The sequence below is a fragment of the Solanum stenotomum genome, chromosome 8, assembly GCF_019186545.1.
Source record: "Solanum stenotomum isolate F172 chromosome 8, ASM1918654v1, whole genome shotgun sequence".
NCBI classification, from domain to species: Eukaryota; Viridiplantae; Streptophyta; class Magnoliopsida; order Solanales; family Solanaceae; genus Solanum; species Solanum stenotomum.
The window spans coordinates 47,839,060-47,858,902 of NC_064289.1; the positions used below are offsets into that span (position 1 = coordinate 47,839,060).

Genomic DNA, 19,843 nt, shown 5'->3' on the forward strand with positions numbered 1-19,843 from the left:
TGTTCACCAGCTTGCTCTTTTAAGAGTTGATCTTACGGATATGTCAAATGGCAATGTGATAGTCCAGAATAGATCAGAATCTTCATTGGTAGCGGAGGTTAAGGAAAACAGGATAGTGATCCTATTTTACCTCAGTTGAAGGGGGCAGTTCATCAACATAAAGTTGAGGTTTTCTCCCAAAGGGGAGATGGTGTGCTTCGTTATCAGGGTCGCTTATGTGTTCTTAAGGTGGGTGATTTGAAGCAGAAGATCCTTACCGAAGCCCATAACTCCATGTATTTTATTCATCCAGGTTCCACTAAGATGTATCGTGATCTACGGGAAGTCTTTTGGTGGAATGGCATGAAGAGGGACATAGCAGATTTTGTGGTAAGTGTCCTAACTGTCAACAGGTTAAGGTAGAACATTAGAAACCAAGAGGTATGACTCAAGAGATTAACATTTCTACATGGAAATGGGAAGTGATAAACATGGATTTCATTACGGGTTTACCTCGTACTCGCAGACACCATGACTCCATTTGGGTGATAATGGACAGAGTTACTAAGTCCGCTCACTTCTTGGCTGTCAAGACTACAGATTCACCAGAGGACTATGCTAAACTCTATATTAGTGAGATAGTCAGGTTGCATGGGGTTCCCTTGTCTATCATCTTAGATATAGGTCCTCAGTTTACCTCTCACTTTTAGAAATCATTTCAGAAAGGTCTTAGTACTCAGGTAAATCTCAGTACAACATTTCATCCACAGACGGATGGTCAGGTAGAGTGTTCCATTCAGACATTAGAGGACATGTTGAGAGCTTGTGTGATCAATTTCAAGGGTAGTTGGGATGATCACCTACCTCTTATAGAGTTTGCCTATAATAATAACTTCTATTCCAGTATTCAAATGGCCGCGTATGAGGCTGATGTGGGCGTAGTTGTAGATCTCCAATTGGTTGGTTCGAAGTTGGTGAAGCAGCATTGATTGGGCCAGATTCGGTTCATGAAGCTATGGAAAAATTTTAGCTCATTAGAGATAGACTAAAGACAGCCTAAAGTCATCAGAAGTCCTATGCAGATGTGAGGAAAAGGGACTTAGAGTTCGAAATCGATGATTGGGTTTTCCTGAAAGTGTCACCTGTGAAGGGGGTGATGAGATTTGGCAAAAAATAGAAGCTCAGTCCTAGATATATAGGTCTTTACAGAATCTTGAAAAGGGTTGGTAATGTGGCTTATGAGTTAGAGTTTCCAGCAGAACTAGAAGCGGTACATCCGGTCTTTCACATTTTCTTGTTGAAGAAGTGTGTGGGTGATCCGACATCGATTGTACCATTAGAGAGTGTGGCTTTGAAGGATAGTCTCACTTATGAAGAGGTGCCAGTTGAGATTCTTGACCGTCAGGTTCGTAGGTTGAGAAATAAAGAAGTCGCTTCAGTGAAGGTTTTGTGAAGAGGTCACACGGTAGAGGGAGCTACTTTGGAAGCAGAAGCAGCCATGAAGGCCAAGTATCCTCATCTCTTTCCTTCCAATTCTATTTCAGCTTCACGTAATAGTTCCTCTCCAATCTCTTAGTTTACTCTTGCACAAATTCAATCTCAGTATCTTGTTTCTCGAGTTGTTCTACATTTCAGCATATTTGCATGATTCTTGGAACTCAATTTAGTTAGATTTCAGTTTCTAGTACTTAGTGTTAGGGATTGCAGCTCCTTCCCTCCAAACTCAGCTTCTTTAGACTTTATTCGAGGACGAATATTCCGAAGGGGGAGATATTATAACACCTCGGATTCAAGAAAACATAAAAATGCAGCTTTCCAGGATTTAGTGTCAGAACAAATGGAAGCCACCAATGAACCGTGGGTCAGACCACAGACCGTAAGTCAGGTCCCGTAGGTCTAATCAATATTACCCTAAACAATTATTAACCCTCATTCACCAAAGATTAGAGCAAAAAGGGAAGAAAGAGGCAACTAACCCCTCAAGAACAAGTAAGAGATTTTCTTCGGTTCAGCCCCAAAATCCTAAGGATTTCTCCGTGAATTTCATCACCAAGTATGTGGGATTTCACTAGTGGGTTCCTTTCATTTTGGTCGCTAGAATTCAGTCAGATTCTTGATCCTTCATATCTTATTTAGACCTAGGGTTTTTAAAACCTTAGATAATTGTTGTGATTTAGCTGTTGTAGTATCCTAAATCAAATTATCATGTTTTTGTCAAAACTTCGCTTAGTACCTTATATGAAACTCAAAACCCTAGTTTATGTTGATTCTCCTAGTTCATGAACTACACTTGCTAGGTGTCACACCCCAAGCCTACACCTTGGGCAAGACTGACACTCGAGAACCATTGCTGGCCCCAAACAAACCCTTCGCCTGACTTACTTACTCAGGAGCTGACTTAAAAGTAATATACAAGGATTCAATGCATCTCTACTCAACTGTTTAATAGAATAACTTAGAACGTTTAGAAGTCAAATATTCAACTTGGCCAACGTGGCAATTCAAGTCTCAACATAAGAAATAACAATTTAAAGACAACTGAACTACTAACTGTCTATATAACCTCTAAAACAAGGAGGGATGTCGATACAAGACCCCTAATAACCCTAACAACTGCAATACCAAAATAAAATGATAAAAAGAAGTCCTTCTGATAGCAAGGAGGAACACCAACTGACTCTAAGTGCTCAACTGGATCAACGAGGCGCTGGATGTTGATCCTGATTACCTGTGTCTGCATTATAAAATGATGCAGGACAAATTGCATCAGTACATTGAATGTACGAGTATGCTAGGGGAATATTGAACATAACATAAACTTGAAAGGAGTTTGAAAGAATCACTTACCTTAGCTTTACTCAACTCATGAATAACTTAACTCAATATAAAGCAACAATACACATGTGATATATAAAAAGTTTTTAAAACAGTAGAAAGCAACTCAGTTTGTTAAAGAAATGCAATAACAACTCAATTACATATAAAGTAATATAATACTGAGGGAGTTTCTCTAACCGACAACAACCACTATGCGCCTAAGTGGTGATACAACTTCTTGCCCACGCTGCCAGAACTGTCCTATACTTTGCTGCCATATAGGACGCCTTAACTAAGTGGATACACTAGTTTATGCTATAAAGTACTTAAGGAATAATCTAAAAAGTATGATCATTTACTACCCATGATGGCTACATGGTTTATGGAGACTTGAGATATTATGAACTCGCATCCCCATATCGGTGCTCAATACTACTCCCAAAAATATACTTAGCTCATGTCTTTTAAAACAAAACTTCTTTCTTCGGTTTGAGATAATTACTCAAAACATAGCTTAAAAGCTCTCTTGGAATTGATGTTCCCTTTCTTGCTCAAATATGAAAACATTTTTAACTCTTGGGAATACTTAGTTCCCATATAATCTATGAAGAACTGAACTTTTCCTCTTTCTCTTTACTCAACTCAAAGCTTAAGTCTTAAAACAAAGTTAAAACTTTTTTAAAATACTTTTGGAAAACATTATGAATTTCTCTTAACTTGATTCTTAATTTTCCTTGACTTGACTCTTAATTTTCCTTGAATTGAATTATGGATTCAAGGATTGTGATTTATGATAGGAACGATCTCATGATGTTTAGGAGTGTGTTTAGATAGTTAAACATGAGAAAAGATCAAGAAATCACTGTCTGGAAGCAAGTCCTCGACGCGAAAATATATTTAAATATTTGGTCATGAAATAATTTTTGAGGCAGAACGGTCCGTGACCGCTCCGCCACGTGAGGAGAATTTCTCCATTCTGAGGACCCTTGACGAAATCCACAATCTTAGCTTCGAGAATTTGATGATTCTTGCTTCTTCTCCTCTTTTCTCCTCTTCTTTTCTCTTCTCTGAAACCCTAACTCAATTTTCAAAAGTATAAACTGACCAAGTTCAGTTTAGACCCCTAATTAATTACCAAAAACAAATTAATTTAATTGGGTATGGTAAAGACCAAAATCCGGATTGGACTTTCCTTATCCTACCTGCCCAACTTCCAATGGCCATATTTCACTCATACGAACTAGGAATCGAGAAAACTCGGTGGCGTTGGAAATATAATTCCGAGATCTTTCCTACAGTATCTTGAAGAACACCTAACTCATTCTGAGTTAGGAGTTATGGTCGTTTGAAGTTGACCAAAAACTCAAACTTAATTTAAATTAAACAAATTTCTAGATTTTTCATTCTTTCCTAAAATGACTATTTCCAATTCTAACTATTTCTAGTTCTTTTAATTAGCGAGATGTTACAATATCTCCACGTTGAGAACATTCATCCTCGAATGAGATTTCTCTTACAAGGCTATAGGTGTAACATCTAACATTTAGCTCAAACACCCAACAAGCAATGCAAATATAACATGCCAACTTATAAATTAAAGAGTACTAAGAAGAGAATTAGTACCTTAATCTGGAATTTCTCTGGTCTCAAAGAGATATGGATATCTCTTCTTCATATCTTTCTCAACTTCCCAAGTAGCTTCCCCAACTAATTGGTTCCTCCAACGAACTTTGACTCATGCTACCTCCTTAGTCCTCAACTTGCGAACTTGGCGATCTAGAATCTGAACGAAATCTCTTCATAAGATAAGATATCCTTGATCCCAATTGTAATACCCCATATTCAAAATAGACAAAAATGCAGATTTTGAGAAGTTGCAGGTGCAACTTACGGTCACCATCTACGGACCGTAGGTCAGACCACGGCCCGTGCTGGTGGTCCGTGGTTCACCACTGCAACCCCTCCCCAAACCAGCTTAGAAATTTGGCTAAGTGTTGACCCACGGCCGGACTTACGGTCCGTAGGTCAGGTCACGGACCGTAGTTCGTGTCCGTGGATCGATGCCCCAAAAGCCCAGCTTCAGTCCCGAACTACGGTTGACCAGCACGGACCGTCATTCGATCCACGGTCTGTAGGTCTGACCGTAGATCAAAGGTTAGCAGCCAGTTAGCTGAAAATTCTGATGGGTCAACTTCATATGGTCATAACTTTTAGTAAAAAATAAATTATGTGTCCCATGACATATGGTTAGATAGATAATCGAATTATCTTTCCAACGCCACCGAGTTTGCTAAATTCCGACCTCCGAGTAAAAAGTTATACCCATTTTAGTGAAGGCCTGTCGAGCAGGCCTGACTTACGGACCCAATCTACGGACCGTAGATTGACCTACGGCCCGTAGGTCCAAACCGTCGATCACTCCGACAGCAGTTAATTCAGGGATCTTTTGGTCTTTTCCTATTTCGTTTAACCCTTTAGATACGTCGTTTAAACCCTAAATCATGAGGTTTTAATCAGTTTAAGTCTAGAAACATAACTAGAACTTACCTAAGTCAAATTCATTAATCAAAACTTAGAAAATTAGAAGCAAGAAGGGAGAAAAAGGTCAAGAACCCTAGTTCAAGAACGCAGCGAGGTTTCTTCAGTTCCAGCTCCGAAATCGAAAGATTTCTCCGTGGAATTCGTCACCAGGTATGTGGGATTTCACTAGTGGGTTCCTTTCGCCCATTAGGTCCCTAGAATTCAGTCAGATTCTTGATTCCATAATTATGAACAGACCTAGGGTTTCTAGAATTATAGCAGATCATCATGAATTAGTTATTTAAATGTTCCAAATCAGATTATCATGTTATTGCTCAGTTTATCGCATGAATTTCAGAACCCTAGCTATGTATTTCTTTAGTTCTTGAATTACACATGCTAGGTCAGATATTTCAGTATTCAGTTTTACATGCCTCAGTTTATGAATGCATCATTATCAGATTAATTGTTGCATTCTCAGTTTGCATGTTCAGTTTCGAGCTATCCAGTATTTACAGAAATTCAGTCATAACCAGTTAACCACTTAATTCATTGGGAGTAGCATAATACCGAGTTGGACTAGGGTTTCAGCGTACCCATATAGTCCCAGAACTACGAGCCACGTAGGTGTAAGTCCCCTCTGTGGGCAACATCAGTTTAGTGATCACGCCAGCATGCCTCTATACCTCTGGCAGGGTATATTGGGTCCTCTCGATGGGGCGTATACATCGGACTCCACATTTAGCTCATGTGGTTTTATGTCGGTTATTAGTAGCTCCCACAGTTCAGTCAGACTCTATTGCATTGACCATATTTCAGTACAGTCAGTATTCAGTCTCAGCATGTTATAAATTTGGTCATTGCTTCAGTTAGATCAGTATTCAGTATTTTTAGTATCTATATCATGTCCAGATGGTTTCATTGCTTTATTGCTTTGTTCAGTTATATGTTCTTTCAGCTTTACTCTATCTTGCATGCTCAGTACCTTTCAAGTACTGACGCATACGTGCGCTACATCTTCTCGTGATGTAGGTTCAGGTTCTCAGTATCCAGATCACGCTTAGATCGATTCCCGATCTCCAGTTCAGCAGAATCAGTGGTGAGTCCTCATTCTCCGAGGAAAATAGTCATGAGTTTCTTTTTCAGTATTCTAGTCCTTTAGTTTCAGTTTTGCTAGATCTAGTTGGGGCATGTCCCAACATTTCTAGTCAGTTTAGAGGCTTATTTCAGACATAGTTAGATTCAGCTTAGTATCTTGAGTTTGATATTTCTTTTGTATTAAACTCTCAGATTTCTTATATTCAGTTATAGTATATGGGTATTCCCCATCTTTTCAGATCTATTTTATGATTTAGCTTCCGCATCAGTTTATTATCTTTAGTATGCTCATGGTCATGCCAGCAGGGTTAGCTTGGGATCACTTGTGGTCCTAGGTCCCGTGTCCGCGTCTCGGGGGTAGCTCGGGGCGTGACACCAATATCTTCAGTTGGTATAATAAGTGAAGGATCTCCCATGCACTTCTTCAACATGGAAATGTGAAATACCGGATGAACCGCTGCTAACTCTTGGGGTAGCTTCAAGTCATAACCTACATTACCTATCCTCTTGGATATTCTGTAAGGACCAATATACCGGGGACTAGTATTCCCCTTCTTACCAAATCTCATAACACCCTTCATGGGTGATACTTTCAAGTAGACCCAATCATCTACTTCAAACTCTAACTCCCTTCTCCTAACATCAATGTAGGATTTCTGACGACTCTGCACTGTTTTCAACCTCTCTTGAATCACTTTCACCTTCTCCATAGCTTGATGAACTAAGTCTGGTCCTATCAGCCCAACTTCACCAATTTCGAACCATCCAATAGGAGATATGCATCTTCTCCCATAAAGAGCTTCATATGAAGCCAAGAGGTAGATGATCATCTCAATTACCTTTGAAGTCAATCATGCAAGCCCTCAACATGTCCTCTAAGGTCTGAATAGTGCGCTCTGCTTACCCATTTATCTGAGGATGAAAGGCAGTACTGAAGTTCACCTTTGAACCCAAGCCTTTTCGGAATGACTTCCAAAACTGTGCAGGAAATTATGCACCTCTGTCTAAAATAATGGAGACCGAAACCTCATGAAGTCTAACTACCTCTTGAATATACAACTTAGCATAATCTTCTATAGAATGGGTAGTCTAAACCGACAAAAAGTGGGCTGATTTTGTCATTCTATCGACAATCACCCAAATAGAATCATGTTACCTGCGAGACCTTGGTAAACTTGTGATGAAATCCATATTAATCATCTCCCACTTCCATTCTAGAAGTTCTATATTTTGAGTCATACCACCTGGGCTTTGGTACTCTACTTTAACTTGTTGGCAATTCGGACACTTAGCCACAAACTCTACCATGCCCTTCTTCATACTACCCCACCAATACACTTCTCTCAAGTCATGATACATCTTTGTGGAACCTGGATGAATGGAATATCTGGAGCTATGACCTTTCTCCATGATCCTCTCTTGGAGTTCATCCACTCTTGGTACACATAATCTGTCTTGATACCTAAATACACCATCTCCCCCTTGTTCAAAAGCCATAACTTTCTGCTTATGAACATTTGCCTTTAATTCAATCAAAATTGGGTCTTGGTATTGTTTCTCTTTAACCTCAAACAGTAAGGATAATTCATCACCACTACTCCTCCTTTTGTGGAATCCATTAGTCGAACTCCTAAGTGTTCAAGTGTATGCACATCTCTTGCTAGCTATTTCTTATCTTCCTCAAAATGGGTGGTACTACCCATAGAAAACATGTTTAATGCATCAGCAACAACATTAGCCTTACCTGGGTGATAAAGAATACTCATGTCATAATCTTTGAGTAATTCTAACCACTTCATTTGTCTAAGATTAAGCTCTTTCTGAGTAAACACATATTGAAGACTCTTGTGATCGGTGAACACATCCACATGAACACCGTAGAGATAATGGCGCCATATCTTCAAACCAAATACTACAGCAGCCAACTCTAAGTCATGGGTTGGGTAATTCTTCTCATGAACTTTCAACTGTCTGGAGGCATAAGCTATAACTTTGCCATTCTGCATCAACACACAACCCAAACCAACTCTAGACTCATCACAATACACAACAAAACCTTGAGTACCTTTTGGTAAGGGCAATATTGGGGCAGTAGTCAAACTCTTTTTCAATTCCTAAAAGCTTTTCTCACAAGGTTCAGACCATTGAAATTTCACTATTTCTGAGTCAACTTGGTCAAAGGGTATGAAATAGACGAGAACCCCTCTACGAACCTTCTATAATAGCCAGCCAAACCCAAGAAACTCCTAATGTCAGTTGGAGATGTGGGTCTAGGCCAATTCTGCACTGCCTCTATTTTCTAAGTATCAACTTTAATTCTCTCTCCATACACAATGTGGCCTAAGAATGCCATAGACTCAATCCAAAACTCGCACTAAGAGAACTTGTCATACAACTCTCTATCTCTTAGAGTTTGGAAAACTATTCTGAGATGACTAGCATGATCATCTTCATTCCTCGAATATATTAGTATGTCATCAATGAAGACGATAGCAAACATATCTAAATAAGGCTTGAGTACTCTATTCATAAGGTCCATGAATACTGCAGGCGCATTGGTCAAACCAAAGGACATAACTAAGAACTCATAATGACCATAACGGGTTCTGAATATTATCTTTGAAATATCACATTCACCTACTCTTAACTGATGGTAGCCTAATCTGAGGTCTATCTTGGATAAACAAGTAGAACCCTGAAGTTGATCGAAGAGATCATTTATTGTCAGAAGAGGATACTTATTCTTGATAGTAACCTTGTTCAACTGGCGATAATCGATACACATCCTAAGGGAACCATCCTTCTTCCTCCCAAACAAGACCGGAGCACCCCAAGGTGAGACACTTGGTCGAATAAAGACCTTATCAAGGAGATCTTTCAACTGTTCTTTTAACTCTTTCAACTTTGCTGGTGTCATCCTATATGGCGTAATAGAGATAGGACGAGTATCAGGAAGAACATTTATACCGAAGTATATTTCTCTCTCAGGAGGGACTCCGGGTAGATCATCAGGAAAGACTTCTGGAAAATCACTCAGAACTAGAACTAACTCAATAGGAGGTACCTCAACACTGTAATCTTTAACTCGGACCAAATGATAGATACAACCCTTGGAAAGTAACTTTCTCGCATTTAGGTATGAAATGAAACGACCTTTAGGCACTGCTGAACTACTACTCCACTCTATAACTGGCTCATTAGGAATTTGGAACCAAACAACACGAGTCCTACATTCAATGGAGGCATAACAGGCATGAAGTCAGTCTATACCTAGAATGACATCAAAATCTACCATGTCTAACTCAATTAAATCAGCCACGATGTACTTATGATTGATAGAAATGACACAATCACGATATACTCGCTCAGTTAGAATAGATTCCCCAATTGGTCTAGAAACACAAAAGGGTTCACAACGTTTTTTAGGGAGGACATCAAAGTTCATTGCAACATAAGGGGTTACAAAAGATAAACTTTCTCTTGGGTTTAGCAAAGCATAAACATCAAGAGTAAAGACTTTGATCATACCAGTGACAACGTATGGAGAATTCTCTTGCTCTTGACGACTATTGATCGCATAAAGGTGGTTTGCTCCTCCGCCAGTACCGAAGTAGCTCATCTAGGTGCATCCCTGTCTGGTGGAGCAACTAATGAAGATTGGACTCTATTGCCCTGATTCCCATCACCTTGCCAATTCTTTGGACACTATTTCATGAAGTGACCCTCTTGTCCACACTTGAAATAACTTGTAGAGCCATCGTGACATTTACCTGGGTGGGTCCTACGACATTTAGCACATGCATGAGCCCAGTTACCTCATTGTGCCACACTACCCTGTGATTGGGCAAGTCTAGCTCTTAAATGTTGTGAATTCTAACTATTGTACTCACCTTTGTTTCTAGGTGCAGGTACACTAGCAGATGATGGAGCAGGTCCCTTTTGGTTTTGTTGGGACGAAGACTGGTTCATATAATTTCTTTGCTGCCCGGACTCATTCTCAGACGTCTTAGCCTTCTTGTTTCTAATTTCCTCCCTGTCCCTCAGCTTCTCCTCCTCAACCCATTGTACATAGAACATAAACCTCAATATATCCATATCCCCAATTAGCATCGTTGCCCTGCCCTTTTTGCTTGACTGTCGGGACAACCCAACAACAAATAGACTCATCCTACTTCTCATATCCACAACCATCTCCAGAGCATAGAGGGACAATTGGGTGAACCTCAAGTTGTACTCATGAACACTTAGTGAATCCTGCTTAAGGGTGAGAAGCTCTCGTACCTTGGCCTCTCTCAGTTCGCGGGGGAAGCAACATCCCAAAAAGGTCTCCTCAAAACAAGCCTAACTCGCAGGTAGTGCTCCCTCAACTCTACCCTTCTTCCACTGGTCAAACCAAATCCTAGAAACACTCCTCAGTTGATATGCAGCTAGTTCTACTCGTTCAGCATCGGTAACGTGCATAACTTCAAATACCTTTTGCAGCTCCTCGATAAAGTTCTCTGGATCCTCAGTAGTTCTTGAACCAATGAAAATTGGAGGATTCATCCTCAAGAACTCTCAGATCCTCGAAGTATCAGCCACTTCCTGTCTAGTCCCTCTTTGTTGTCCAACCTGGTTAGTCACCACTAGACTTAGCATTCTTATCGCTTCCCTGAACTCAACATTGGTGACTTCCCATTGGGGTTGCACTTTAGGTGCATTAGGTACCCATTGTTCCTCAACGTTCCTCCCAGCAAGACGACCTCGGACAGATCTTCATGGAGGCTTGATCAATTGAAAACATGTGCATTCACGAATTAGAAGAAACTTCATAGAGATAAACTCTATCGCACGAAATGAATGTGGCGTGCTTCACACCGATAACTAGGACTCTACAGACACGGTTTCATAGACTACCTAGGACTCTGGAACTGTGTGCTCTGATACCAAGTTTTTCACACCCCAAGCCTACACACTGGGCGGGACTGGCACTCGAGAACCATTGTTGGCTCCAAGCGAACCCTTGGACTGGCTTACTTACTCAGTGGAAGACTTAAAAGCATTATACAAGGATTCAATACATCTCTACTCAACTGTTTAATAGAATAACTTAGAACGTTTAAAAGTCAAAAAATTTAACTTGGCCAAAGTGGCAACTCAAGTCTCAACATAAGAAATAACAATGTAAAGACAACTGAACTACTAACTGTCTATGAAGCCTCTAAAAAAAGGAAGGTGTCGGGACAAGACCCCCGATCACCCTAACAACTGAAATACCAAAAGCAAATGATAAAAAGGAGTCCTCTGGATAGCAAGGAGGCTCACCAACTGACTCTGAGTGCTCAATCGAATCAACGAGGCACTGGATGCTGATCCTGGTTAACTGAGTCTGCATCATAAAATGATGCAGGCCAAATGGCATCAGTACATTGAATGTACGAGTATGCGAAGGGAATACTAAACATAACATAAGCTAGAAAGGAGTCTGCAAGAAACACTTACCTTGGCTTTACTCAACTTGTCAAGACTCGAGAGCACCTCCTAGTCGTAACCGGCATACTCGACCTCTCGGAGGTCTAATACAAGCCTCTTAGCATTCATTCATCCCATAGGCACTAAAACCCACAAGGAATAAAAAAAAATTCTTCACACACGAAGAAACTTTCATCAAATAACAAGCGAAAGACTTTCTAGACTTTATACATGATGTCTCAAAACCATCTAATACTTGAATACAACATTGGGACTAAGCCCACTCAAAACTATAACAAAACTACAAGACATAAAGGAACATGTTGGTTATTGTCCTCGAATCTATGAGGACTCACCAAGTCTTCATCTTCAAACACCTTAGAAACCTATCCATCAACCATGGAATATCAACATCTCCAAATCCCTACATTTTAGTCAAAAGGGAAATGGAGGGGTTAGCACAATTAAGTACTAAGTATGGAAACCATGCAAAAACATGCTAAAAAGGACATTTGGTTGAAAGTCATTCCTTATGCCATTTTAGTAAAACTTCATGAACATTGACATATTAGGCATATTATAGAACATAACCAACATATAAGACATTAACCACATTATAGACATACTCAACACTTTCACCAAGTAACTCATTTTATCATCCAAGGACCCTTATCTAAAATTACCCTAAGACACACTTGAGTGAGACATGAAGTGGCCGCCCATACAACCTCTTCATACACACCTAAGTGTTCCTCAAAGCTACTATAGACAAGAACCATCACGCTTCAAGGTAACATACTAAGTAACTCACTTCATTAAAATAAGCTATTCATTCAACAAATCATTTAGACAATAAGTCAACATTCTTCTTCAAAGTCATTTAGGACACGTTCATACATTTAGGGGACTTCACACTTTAGTCATATAGACTTAGGGAACTCACTTTTGCACCTTCAAAGCCTACTCATGCCATGTGTAGATAGCATCCCATACTACTACCTACACGTTGTAGAACCTATCAAGTAGCTAGAGTTCACACTAAGGGTATCAATTTTTACATTTAAAGATCCAAGTGTCAAGAACGCTTATAGCACAAATTTCCAAGAGATTCAATAACAAGGCTCGCCCAATATGTACATCATGTCTTTCCACCAATCACAAGCAAGTATCAAGAAGGGTCGACGCCCTGTATCAAGAAGGGTTAAAGCCCAATAATCAAGAGAACCAAGAACCATATTAAAAATGGCTTCTTAGTTCGTGCTTAAAATGGACAACTTCCATTCTTAAGACGGACTAAAAATCCAGAGTCAAGATGGCAAATGATCCAAATCAAGAGGCATGCCAATAGTGACAAAGTCACAACCACAAGAAAGACAAGGTCCCAAAAAGAGTGTCAAGGAATCAAACAATCCGTACAAGTGGGCGAGTTACACAAGCTTCTTTAACGTCTTAAAGGATACCAACACGACAATGTAAAGTGACAAGAGGTAACCAAGGTACCAAGATCAACTTTCAAATATTCCAGCACTTAAAAGAGTGCAAATACAAGTTTATACACAAACCTCAGTACTTTAACAAAGAAACAGTCCACCCAACTTTGCGAGTTCAGACTGTAGACCAACCAATGTTTCAAGGTCCTCAACTTGTTCACGAGTATATACAACCTTTAAAATACAATTACATAACTTCTTTAACTTCTATTAGCTCAGTAATGTTGACGTAAAACAAGATCATCATCACAAGTAAGCCTAGCATGTACAAATATAACTATGCTCCCAAAACAGTGAATCTATCCAACCTGGTACCTCAAGTCGCAAGTTAGATTTGAAAAGGAAAACGGCAAAAATAGAATTTATTACCTTCATGAAAGATGTAAATACATCTCTTAAGGTTGCAAACAAACAAGAATCACCACAAAATACATTTTGTACAAAAAGATAAATTCAAAACACTAACAGCTGATCATACAGGATTTCAATTTCCAAAATCTGGGCAGAACTTGCCCTATGTTGCGTCCCATATTTCGTTTCCATAATAGTTAAATTAGAGTTTTACATAAACATAAGAGTTGTAGGTATACGAGTTAGCGTTCGAAATCATATTTATTCATTGTAAACGAAGTTCTAGAGAACGAGATATGCATAAATTACTCAACACTACCCAACTCAGAAACAGATTTCATCACTTACATGTGAAAGGAATGTCATTGCCAATCGATTTATATTCAACATAACTTTTCATTTATCAAGAAGAGCACCTAAGTCTACCAAGTCAAGAGATGACATTCAACAATATAAGGCACTTCACATTCCATCATCTTCATTCATAAGTGTTAAGAGAGAACAAGATTTCAATCACAACACCCTTGCATTTACAACATAATTACCTTTACTTTATTAGATTCTCATTCAACTCCTTCACATCACATTCACAACACAATATCATGGTAATACTCAATTATTCATATAATGCCTTTAAGGCCATGATCATAATACATTCAATAAGTAAACACCTCCACCATAAGTGGATCACACATCAATCTATCACAATCCTAAATCAACTTTACATTAACAATGAAGTTAGGTCAACTTACCATTCTCCAAAGCCATAAGCACCTTTACTAAATTCTACCACAATTCACCATAAGATAGGTGTAGATAACAATAGAAACCAATAAAACAATTCAATAAGCATCATGAAGATTAATTCACAAAATGCCCATTCAAGGCTATGAACTCAATTACTCAATTCACTAACAATTCCACACAATTAGATATAGTTAATGGCATAAATCAACAGCCCACAATAATCTAAACATAATTCTATTATCATCGAATAAAAATCAATATACCCACTTTATGGTGAAATTTAGGAAACTTGGAAAGACATGGGTTCATGGAATTTTCTTTCTTAAAAACCATCAACAAACATCAATAATAACATAAATCATCATTAAAAATCATTTAATGCAAGAACCCATGCTTAGAATCAAAATTTGGGTTTTTGTGTTTTTGGAAGAACTTTGAAATCATTTGGATTGAACTCCTTGAAAGGAAGAATAACCAAGGATAAAGGATCCCCATACCTTAACTTTCATGAATCCCATGAATTTTGAGAAGAAAACACTTGAAACCTTCAACCCTAGCTTGATTTTGGACCTTGACCTTTAACGGAGTTCTAGAGAGAACTTTTAGGAGAGAAGGGTTTTGGTTTTGAGAAATATGAAGAATGAATTCTAAAATACCATTTTAAATGTTTTAATACCTTTTAAAAAAAATACCTCAACCATGCATCTTGACCACACGAAATACCATCAACACTCAAGACGATCACAAACGAACACACGTTAGGATCTAGTTACTCTAGTTTGTTTTTAGGGTTGTTACACAACTCATGAATAACTTAACTTAATATAAAGCAACAATACACATGTGATATATAGAAAGTTTTTAAAACAGTAGAAAGCAACTCAGTTTGTTAAAGAAATACAATAACAACTTAATAACATATAAAGTAATATAATATTGTGCGAGTTTCTCTAACCGACAACCACCACTATGAGCCTAAGTGGTGATACATCGTCTTACCCACGCTGCCAGAACTGCCCTATATTTTGCCATCATATAGGACGCCTTAACTAAGTGGATCCACTAGTCTATTCTAAAAAGCACTTAAGGAATCATCTAAAAAGTATGATCATTTACTACCCATGATGGCTACATGGTTTATGGAGACTAGAGTTAACTCACATCCCCATATTGGTGCTCAAGACTACTCCCAAAAATACACTTAGCTCATATGGTTTTTAATACAAAACTTCTTTCTTTGGTTTGAGATAATTACTCAAACCTTAGCTTAAAAGCTCTCTTGGAATCGATGTTCCCTTTCTTGCTCAAATGTGAAAATATTTTAACTCTTGGGAATACTTAGTTCCCATATAATCTTTGAAGAACTAAACTTTTACTCTTACTCTTTACTCAACTCAGAGCTTAAGTATTAAAACAAAGTTAAAACGTTTGTAAAAGATTTTGGAAAACTTTATGAATTTCTCTTAGCTTGACTCTTAACTTTCCTTGACTCTTAACTTTCCTTGAATTGAATTATGGATTCAAGGATTACGATTTGTTATAGGAACGATCTCATGATGTTTAGGAGTGTTTTTAGATAGTTAAACATGAGAAAAGATCAAGATATCACTGTCTGGAAGCAAGTCCACGACGCGGAGTTGTATTTAAATATTTGGTCACGAAATAATTTTGAGGTAGAATGGTTCGTGACCGCGATGCGACGCGAGGAGAATTTTTCCAATATGAGGAACAGGTCCGGGACGCGGATCTGGTACCCAGATTCGCCCAACTTTTTTCCTTCTTCGCTTTCCAAAATTCTCTTTAGATTCAGATACTCAGTAAATGTACGTAAGAACCTAACTCAAAACAACTCTATAATTCGACATAATGGTCTCAAAAACTTCCCAATCTCAACCAAATTCAAGAATACATATCAAGAAAAAAAAACAAACTTTCAACCCTTTTAGGATGAATTCACGCTGAAATAAACATGTTTGGCACGTGGGTAAACGAATCCAACATTATGAAAGCTTCACATACCTCGTAAGGATCACCCCTTGACAAACTCCACAATCTTAGCTTCGAGAATTTGATGATTCTTACTTCTTCTCCTCTATTTTCCTCCTCTTTTCTCTTCTCTAAAACCCTAACTCAATTTTCAAAAGTGTAAACTGACCATGTTCAGTTTAGATGCCTAAGTAATTACCAAAAACGAATAAAACTCTCCTTATCCTACCAACCCAAATTCCAATGGGAATATCTCACTCATACGATCTCGAAATCGCGAAAACTCAGTGGCGTTGGAAAGATAATTCCAAGATCTTTCCTATGGTATCTGGAAGCACACCTAAATTATTCTGAGCTAGGCATTATGCTCGCTTAAAGTTTACCAAAAACTCAAACTTAACTTAAATTAAACAAATTTCCATATTTTTCATTCTTTCCTAAAATGACTATTTCCAATTCTAACTCTTTCTTACTTTTTCAATTAGCGAGATGTTACACTAGGTCAGTTAAACAAATAATCATTCTCCAAACTTCGAATGTGGTATTACCAGTTTATAAATGTTGTATTCTCAGATTTGCATGTTAGTATTTCGGAGTTATTCAGTATTTTAGTTACATTTCAGTCATATGAATATTCAGTTGGGAGTAGACTTAGCATCAAGTTGGACTTGGGTTTAGCGTACCCTCATAGTCCCAGAACTACGTGCCTCTGTAGGTTATAAGTCCCCTCTGTTGGGCATCAGATTTAGTGATCACGCTAGTTATGCCTTTATACCCCTGGCAAGGTATATTAGGTCCTCTCGATGGGGTGTCTACATTAGACTCCACGTTTAGCTCACGAGGTTTTATGTTGGTTAATAGTTGCTCCCATAGTCAAACTCTAGTGTATTTGACCAGGTTTTCAGTTTATACTTCAGTATTCAGTCTTAGCATGTTATGTTCATGGTTAGTACTTGGTAATTGCATTTCGCTCAGTTCCAGTTATAGTTCAACACTTATATCCTGTTCACATTATATCTTTGCTCAGTTGTGCATTGTTTAGTTCATATATGTTTTGTTAAGCTATTATCTATATCATGCATGCTCAGTACATTCCAACTACTAACGCATATTCTGCGCTACATCCTTTTATGATGTAGGTTCAGGTACTCAACATCCAAATCATGCATAGATCGTTGCTCGATTCGTAGTCAGTATCTTAAGTGGTGAGTCCTCATACTTCGAGGACAATAGACATGCTTTCCATTTTGGTCTTTTATTCAGTTTTCAATTTTTCTAGGGTTAGCTGGGGGCATGTCCCAGTAACTCTAGTTAGTAGAGGCTTTTTTATACATAGTAATTGAATCAGCTTGACTTGTTAAGTTTACCTTTCAGTATTATTAAACTATTCAAATGTTTATCATATTCAGTTTAGTTGGGTTCCTCCCACTTTCAGTTATCAATTGATCTAGCTTCTGCATTAGTTCTTGTCTCTCTTAGATATTCCAGTATGCTTATGAGATGCCAGAAACAGGGTTAGCTTGGGTGGCTTACGTTCTGAGAGTAGACTATCTGTCTAGGTGGTCTAGAACATTTCTACATACCCTCTAGTTCACTCTTGCTAGTTGGACTGGGATTCGACTAGTTGGTTAGGTGGTCCCTTTTATGGGTGTTGTGGTTACTTGGGCTGGCAACCCAACTTTCACTTTTTGGATTCTTATCCATAGCACTTCTCTTTGGTAGATTTAGCTATTCTATGTACCTATTAGGCTTGTGGGATTCCGCATGAGTTTAATTTAATCTTGCGCACTAGTGTACTTTCTAGCATTATAGGTCCAATTATGTTCAGTTTACTTGTGCTTAGATATAATTTTGGTCTGCTTGTATGCTTTTCAAAAAAAATTCCACTTTCACCCCTATTTGTGTGTAGATTTAATATTTTCATATTGTGTTCACCTTTCTTGCTTAGTCGGCCTATGATGCCTACAAAGTACCTTTGCTATGGTATTCATGCTACACTCTGCATCTGTTTTGTGATGCAGGTCCTAGTACCAGCTACCAGTGGTGATTTCTAGCCATCAACATCATTTCAAATCAGAGACAAGGGTGAGCACTTGTCATTCTACACTTGTTGGTCTCCTTCTGTTTATTATATAGCTAGTCATTTGCTATGTGAGGCAACTTTGCCTTTTTTCCAGTTTTGGGACTTGTACTCTTATTTTTTATTGCTCTGTACTTGTGATTTCTCGGTTTTGGGAGGGATCTTTTGATTATATGTTTTGTTTTCTTCCATTTCTATCTTGTTTTGTTGTTATAGTGTTGTTTCTGCTCAATTCTACCCTTACACTTATTAGTTGTTATTAAAGGTTACACTTTAGCTTACATACTGGTTGATTATAGTAAGTACAATCATGATTTGAGGAATCAGTTCGTGATGGTTATTAAACTCATAAGTATCTTGGAGTTGGTAATTGGTGTTTTTAAAATTGGAGCTACGGTTGGAGAAGACTTTACTAGCGATCGAGTTTTCTAATATAGTCAATTATTTTCTATGTTATTAAGTCTCATTTTGTTTGTCTTCTCACCAATTTATATGAGATTTTTGACAACAATATAGAAGGTTATAAAATTCTTATATAAATAAGTTAGTTTTTTGTTTGTTTCATCTTTAAAATTTAATAAGTTTTTGTTTTGTATAGACTAGTAAATTCATTGAAGACTTTTACTGAACTAATGAACAATATGAATGTAATGGATCAAAGAGAACACTCGTTCACTCATTAGTATTCTTTCATTGTTCCAACTTTATAAAGATTGATGTATTTTGATTTTACACCTAAGCTAGCTCTCAGTGAGATGGTGGAATATTTTGTAATATGAGTTTATAAAACATCTACTAACGATTAGTATTATTTTATGTTGATTAGAATGTCGAATAAAAATATGTGCATTAGGAATGTAAATAGTAAAAAAATATTAATTGAAAGAAATTAATAAATTAATGTATAAGAATCGCTAAATAACAATCCCTTCAATATTAATTTCCCTCATAAACTATCAATGCATTTCAATCTCCACATGAAAATTTCAAAAGAGTTTGGCCTGTCAAAATGGATTTTATCAATAAATGAGATATTTTCCAATCCAACACAAAAAAAAAATTGATTGAGATGGGTTACAAAAATATATGATAAACAATAGGTCATAACAGCACTACCAGCACAGGTCTTACCCTTAATAAATTTGTTTGTTTATTTTATCAATCAAGCAAAGAGTTCCACTAATAAAACAAAGGTCAACTTGTCGTATACAAGAGTTATACCAAAAAAAGATGAACTCTCAAACAAAAATACAAGGGATCCTCTGATAGGGTGTATAAAAATAATAATGAATAGAGTGTATTTGTAATGTTTGCATAAGTTATG

At 37.8% G+C, this 19,843-nt stretch overlaps 1 protein-coding gene across 1 annotated transcript in view; it reads right to left on the reverse strand.

Moving 5' to 3' along the window:
• Window positions 1–11,669: 11,669 nt before the first annotated feature.
• LOC125872833 (ATP synthase subunit d, mitochondrial) overlaps window positions 11,670–19,843 on the reverse strand; it is a 739,546-nt gene continuing 731,372 nt past the window's right edge. Inside the window, exon 6 of the mRNA XM_049553632.1 lies at window positions 11,670–11,680. The gene's annotated coding sequence lies outside the window, so the exon portion shown is untranslated. The remainder of the gene's footprint in view (window positions 11,681–19,843) is intronic.